General features: G+C 44.3%; 1 protein-coding gene and 1 non-coding gene across 3 annotated transcripts in view; both read left to right on the top strand.

The window, feature by feature from the left end:
• Window positions 1-201: 201 nt before the first annotated feature.
• On the top strand, window positions 202-276 carry TRNAA-UGC (transfer RNA alanine (anticodon UGC)). Its single transcript has one exon. It is a non-coding gene; the product is annotated as a tRNA-Ala (tRNA).
• Window positions 277-570: 294 nt separating this feature from the next.
• DAAM2 (dishevelled associated activator of morphogenesis 2) overlaps window positions 571-6,757 on the top strand; it is a 228,822-nt gene continuing 222,635 nt past the window's right edge. For both annotated transcript variants that reach the window (XM_077925643.1, XM_077925642.1), the window contains exon 1: window positions 571-741. The gene's annotated coding sequence lies outside the window, so the exon portion shown is untranslated. The remainder of the gene's footprint in view (window positions 742-6,757) is intronic.

Below are 6,757 nucleotides of genomic sequence, written 5' to 3'. Positions count from 1 at the left end.
TCTAGCAGCACAGGGTATGGTGCGTGCTAAAGAGGCCCTCTTTTGTCAAAACCAGCAGACCCAACAGGAACACTGGTTGCATGTGGCGGAGGCACTTTACATGCACCCTCTGGAAGAAGTGGCTTTTGTTGCAGTCTGAAACACCTATGCTTACTGCGTTGCCCCAACCTCACTCCCTGTACAAAGACAGCAATCTCCCAGGGAAGGGGCGTGGCTCAGTGGCAGAGCATCTGCTCTGCATGCAGAAGGTCCCAGGTTCAATCCCTGGTTCCTCCAGTTGGTCTGGAAACAGCTCCTGGAGAACAGCTGCCAGTCAGTGTGGAAAATACTAAGCTAGATAGTCCAAGGCACTGACTGCACAAGGCAGCTTTCTGTATTGCTATATTGCATTTGGAAAAAGCTTCTCACATGAAAGCACAAAAGACGAAGATTCCCAAGGAGCTGCAATCCAAGCTTTTACCTAGTGAAACTTTAGCCCTTTTAAGCCATAAATATCTTGTAGAGGCTTCCTGACGTCACAGGCTCTTGCAGAGGGAGGCTGGTCTGAAAGTGAAAACGGCAGCAGTTCCACTCGGAGGACAGCATAGGCAGTGAAAGGAAATCAGGGCGAGCAGTGCTCAGTGTGTGGACTTACAGGACTGCAGGAAAAGGAGGAATGACACAGAGACAAGGGGGTTGCATCTTAAGAGTGGCTGGTGCAGCAGCTCTTCTGGTCCCTGGCTGGGAGGAAAAAGAGAGAGGGTAAGCTCTGTTTTCTTTTCTGAAGCAATCAAAGAGCAGTCAGAGGATTTAGGTTTGGAACGTAGGTTCTTAGTTTCTCTGAAATGCTACACACACACAAGCCGACAGCTAGTGGGAGCATGTTTGGGAGATTTGTGTGTGTATAAAACTAAAGCACAGATGCATAGATTGTATGCTTATCTTGAGTCCTCATCCAGTCTTGGGTGCAAGAGGGGGAAAAGATTATGGCAGTGTTGCTTGTTCTTTCTCTACAGCATGTGAACCATTACAAAATCCCTAAAGATTTGATTTGGCAAGTGCAGCCACATTCCTGAGCGCACAACTAGTAGCCCAACTGGATCCAAATTCTACAGATTTCTGAGCTATGTGTGGTTTATTTTTAAATCCCTTCATCTGACACCTCCTCTAAGTGAAACTGTGGTGGCATAGCAGTGCAGTTAGAAAGTTTCTTTTTGTCCTATCATGTGCATTAGGCTCAAAAGGGAGAGGGCTGTGCTAAAGGGCTCGTTGGAGAAAAGGGTTCACAACTCTCACTGTCATTCTCAACCCTTGTCGTGTTGCTGGTTCTCTGGAAGGACTGAGAATTACACAAGAGGAAGACACTCAGAACTGCTTTTGGGTTTTAAGAGTTGGGTGCTTAGCAGGACTTGTGGAAGGGAGGCAAGCCAGTAAGAATAGTCAGGATGTTTGTTTGCTTTGTTGTTGGGGTTGGTGTTTTTTTTTTTAAAGTGTGCACATCATTTGCAATAATGTAGAAGGGGACTAAGGATTTTCAACTCAGAAGGGCAAGATCAGCCCAATGAAGAAACATTATTTTCTGCTTCTGCAAATAAAATAATATAGTCTTTAACACCAAGGGCAGCCTTTGTCAACCTGATCCTCCCCAGCCCAGATGTTTTGAACTATGGCTCTCATCATCCTTGACTGCTGGCCATGTTGGCTGGGGCTGAAGAGTGTTGGGAGTCCCAACAACATCTGGAGGGCACCAGGTTGGTGGGAACTCATCTTGGGCTTCACAGATGAATTACTTCAGTTCAACCTCGTTTCCATCTTGGTCACGAGCCAGAACTGGAATGCAGTAATAACAGAACCTGTCTCCTTGCAGATGGCTACAATGGACAAGAAGCAGGTCATCCAAAATTAGTTGTCTCGCAACAAGCAAAGCAGCAGAGCACAGTTTAATTACGAGAGATGCAATAGCAGCACATGATTAAAAGGACTTTCAGTGTCAGAAATAATAAAATGGCATTAAAGATGGTTAAGAATGGAAGCAGGATCCTGCTGTTTGTCACGTCTCCCTCGCGCAGCAGGGGCCACTTAGTTCCGTCATAACCCTTTAAATTGGATTAATCTTGTCATTCATGTTACAAATCAGATTAAAAGGAAAACAATAGTGGAGGCACCGTTGTTAATTCCTTGGGAAAGGAAAAAAACAATTTGGCCATTAATTTTTTGCCGTAGCATGACTGAGAAACAACAAGAAGACGTGCACATTTCACATGGGAGGCTATGAATAACTCTTCCGAAGAGCAGGTCTGAAGTAGCTCTGTTTTATTATCTCCTTTCTTTTGGTTTACAGGCAGGGCTTCTGATCTCCTGCTCCCTCCGCCCTCCCCTCCCTCCTTCCCTTTTTCTCTCTGCATCTGAAAGCAATGCTTTTCTCTTTTCTTTTTTTGGCATGCTTCATGATCTTGGATTGCCTTAGCTGGCTAGGTCTTTTTTTATTTATTTGAAAAGCCTGTGTAAAATCGAAGGCAGTTTGGACACTACATCTGCTCCAGAAAAGCCAACACAACTTAATGAGTGGGCATAAAGGATAACTGAGCTGGAACAGGGGTGAAGAGCAGGGGTGAGCTGCTGGTCATAGTGCTTCATGCACTAGCAACCCCAAAAGAGGTATTTTCAAGGCTGTGTTTCTGCTTTTCTAATTCTACAAGGCTGCAGATATCATGTGTGTATGTATATAAGCTGTTGACAAGGGAGGAAAGAATTGGATGGAAGCGGAGTGATGTTATATTGAAATAACTGATTACAGAACTTAATCAAGTAGGCGAATGTAAGTTATTTATAGCTCTTGGAATCTCCTTCTGTATTGATGTGTGTAGTGTAATGTCCTCGCTGGCTGATGAAGCTGGCTAATGCTTTAATGGACAGATGTTCAATGGCTAATCTAAGACGACTTGCAATGCAAGCTTACATTGCTGAAGGAAAATAAGTTGCTGAAAAGGAGTGTGTGTGTGTGTGTGTGCACGCATGTGTGATTACCCTTGTGCACTTTGGTCCAAAAGTTTTGCCTGGCACTGCTATAATTGCATCTGGATTTGCAAAAGAGTAACACAGCAGTTATTATTCAGGGCTTCTTTCTCAGTGGGGTTTATTTCCAGTAAGTAGGCAGCAGCTTTTCCTAGAAGCACTGCTTCATAATAGACTAATTGAACAGGGCTGGCTAGTACCTCAAAGAGAAATATATTGTTAGGTACCAACCATATTTTCCATAATAAGAGGCTGAAATGCTAGATGATGTTTATTTACTGCATTTTTTTTTTGCCCCACTTTTCAGTGCCCTCAAGGTGTTTGGCATCATTACAGGAGCTCGGTAGGAGAATTTCAATTGAGCCATGGTGTGGGAGGAAGCAGCCTGGCACCATATTGGTCTTAGATCCCATTCACACCATGCTTTTAAAGCAGTATCCCACCACTTTAAACAGTCATGGTTTCCCCCCAAGAATCCCGGGAACGGTTGTTTGTTAAGGATGCTGAGAGTTTTTAGGAAGAAGAAGAAGAGGAGTTTGGATTTGATATCCCGCTTTATCACTACCCTAAGGAGTCTCAAAGCGGCTAACAATCTCACTTCCCTTCCTCCCCCACAACAAACGCTCTGTGAGGTGAGTGGGGCTAAGAGACTTCAGAGAAGTGTGACTAGCCCAAGGTCACGCAGCAGCTGCATGTGGAAGAGCAGGGAATCAAACCCAGTTCACCAGATTACGAGTCCACCGCTCTTAACCACTACACCACACTGGCTCCATTCGCCGTTCAGAGCTACTATTCCCAGAGTTCCTTGGGAAATGAGATTGACTCTCTGGGAAGCTCCTTATGAATTTTTAAAATCAATAAGGCAATTCCATATGATGTGCAAAGGGAGCATGATGTGAGTGAGCATGCATTTGAAGGCTCAATCCTGAAACCTCTGGCCTGAGCCTTGGGAATAAGCCAGGATCCAGAGGTGGAGCTGGCTTCAAATTAATGCATGAAGGATGACAGGTGCAAGGATAATATTTTTTCAGTTGAATTTCAGCACTCTCATAACTTCACCAGATCTGTTGGCTACTGCTATTTGCCAAATTTCTAAAATGAGCCCATTGAAAGGAGAAAGGAGCTGACAGCAAATACAATGCACAGAGACATTGTTTTGGCTCTTGCTAACTTCACTGACTTCACTTTGTTCATTATAAAATGAAAAATGGGCCACAGTTGGCAAAGTGGCTGTGCTGGCTGCAGTAGAAAGGTGTGCTGCTCCTGCTAGAAGCTTTCAGTACACAGTACATACACAGTCACTCCAACCCTGGTTTTGTAGGTTGGGGTGTGTGTTGCTTTTTAAAGGTGCTAGGCATTGTAGCTCTGTGCAGAGTAAACTACAGTTCCCAGGGTTCTTTGGAGGAAGTCATCTGTTTTAAATGTATGGGGTGTGCACAGGCACAGTGGGGAACTGCAAGCTGGCTGGTAACACACCTATGGCAATGTGACAGCTGTAATCATGATGCAAGTCCCATTGTTACTGTGCCCCCATGTTTTAGTTGTTTATGTGTGGGGTGGTAGTGCTAACTGTGTTCAACAGTAGAAGTTTCTTTTATCAGGAATCTTTCAATTTGGGGCTTTAAACCTACCCCTTTACCCCACCCCATTGTTAAAAAGGGGGTGGTAGGAATGATCATGAGAATTTGGATATGTTCCTGGTGAAAAAAGAGAGATTTGTGAATCTGATATTTACCTGCCCAGAATGGGTATGTGCTTTGGTTATAATCTCATGATCCCCTCCTGGATCAAAACTCTGCCAACAAGTAGCCAACCAGTGCTTATTTTCCTTTCGACATTGATCTTAAAGTGGAGAGAGAAAAGTTGGGTTGTATTATTTGCTGACAGTGTGGCATTGGTTGGTTTGGAGGGACAGTCTGTCCTTAAAGATGTGGTGTCAGTCTTGGAGTTTTAAAATAGCACCCTTGTATCTCACTTGTGAGCCAGTGTGGTAAAGTGTTGGGCTAGAACATGGGAGGCCAGAGTTCAAATCCCCACTCAAGCAAGTTCACTGGGTGACCTTGGGTCAGATACTGTATCTCACGGGGTTCTTGTAAAGATAAAGGTAAAGGCACTGTGTTCTAAACCACTGAGCCTCTTGGGCTTCCCAAGCAGAAGGTCAGCAGCTTGAATCCCTGCAGCGGGGTGAGCTCCCATTGCTCTCTCCCAGCTCCTGCCAACCTAGCAGTTTGAAAGCACACCAGTGCAAGTAGATAAATAGGTACTGCTGTGGTAAGAAGGTAAATGGCATTACCATGCACTCTGGTTTCCATCACGGTGCTCCATTGCACCAGAAGCAGTTTAGTCATGCTGGCCACATGACCCAGAAAGCTGTCTGTGGACAAACACTGGCTCCCTCGGCCTGAAAGCGAAATGAGTGCTGCACACCATAGTCACCTTTGACTGTACTTAACTGTCTAGGGGTCCTTTACTTTTACCTTTTCACCTGTAAGGATAAAATGGGAAGGGGAAGAACCATGTCCACCACCTTGAGCAGCTTGAAGGAAAAGTAGAGTGTAAAGATAATAAGAAATAAATAATAAAGCCAGTTAAATCACTGAATACATTTGTATGGCTTATGCTTACTGCTTATGCTTATCACAACCACAGGACCTTTTGACTTAATCATCTCTAAATCATGAGTAAATATACCCGCTTGGAATTAGGGGTCAAATATCCACCCCCCATCTCAGCTGATCAATACCAGAGGACAATAATTGCATTTGTAGTAGATTTCTCTTTACTCTACTTTTTATTGTTTAAGACAGCGAGATACCACTAGATTTGCACAGTCACACATAGACATCTTCCAGATGTGTCATGACTCTGCTGCTCTGCTGACCAGGATTGCTGGATAACTTCCAGAGGCTCCCAGGGAGTTCCAGAAGAATATAAAGTCATTTCAGGGCAATTTCGGATTGTTGAGAAATCGGAGGTTGCCATTTCCTGACACAAGGAACGAGAGGTTGAGTTGGAACTGTGGTTCCCAAACCTTACATAAATGCGAGTTCTCAAACCCTGGGTCAGAAGTATTAGGACATGACCCATCTGGACTAGAACAAAATGTCCCCAATCCCAGTAAATAAAAAACCATGAAGCCTCTCTATCAAATGAAATACTTTGCATGAACGCAAGAACATAAGAAGAGCCTGCTAGATCAGGACAACAACCTATCTAGTTGAGCATCCTGCTCACACTATGGCCAACCAGATGCAATAGGGAAACCCACTAACAGGACCTGCACCCAAGAGCTCGCTCTCCTCTTGTGGTTTCCATCAACTGGTATTCAGCTTGAGAGGGGAGGTTACTCTTGGATTTGAAATGGGCACCAGAAGCCCAGGCGGCTTCAGTGGTTTGGAATGCCTTTCCCAGCTGCAGCTAGTTAGCTGGCTGTTTCTGCTCCTTTGACTGAGATAGCTTGGCCATTCCCATTCATATCCTGGTAACCTCAGGTGTGGACTATTGCAATGCAATCTATGTAGGGTAAACCCTGAAGACTGTCCAGAAGCTGCATCCAGTGCAGACTATGGAAGTCAGATTGCTGTACAGGGAAATAATATGACTCCTGCACAGGCTGCCTATATGCAACTGGGCCCAATTTTAAGGTTTCAACATTAGAATATCAAGCCTTAAACAGCTCGGGACACAGATACTTGTTGGTGGTCCTGCCTATGATGAAGATACATAATAATAATAATAATAATAATAATAATAATAATAATAA

This window comes from Podarcis muralis, chromosome 3 (assembly GCF_964188315.1).
Source record: "Podarcis muralis chromosome 3, rPodMur119.hap1.1, whole genome shotgun sequence".
NCBI classification, from domain to species: Eukaryota; Metazoa; Chordata; class Lepidosauria; order Squamata; family Lacertidae; genus Podarcis; species Podarcis muralis.
The sequence above is the reverse complement of the archived record's forward strand: the minus strand, read 5'-3'. Positions and strand labels throughout refer to the sequence as shown.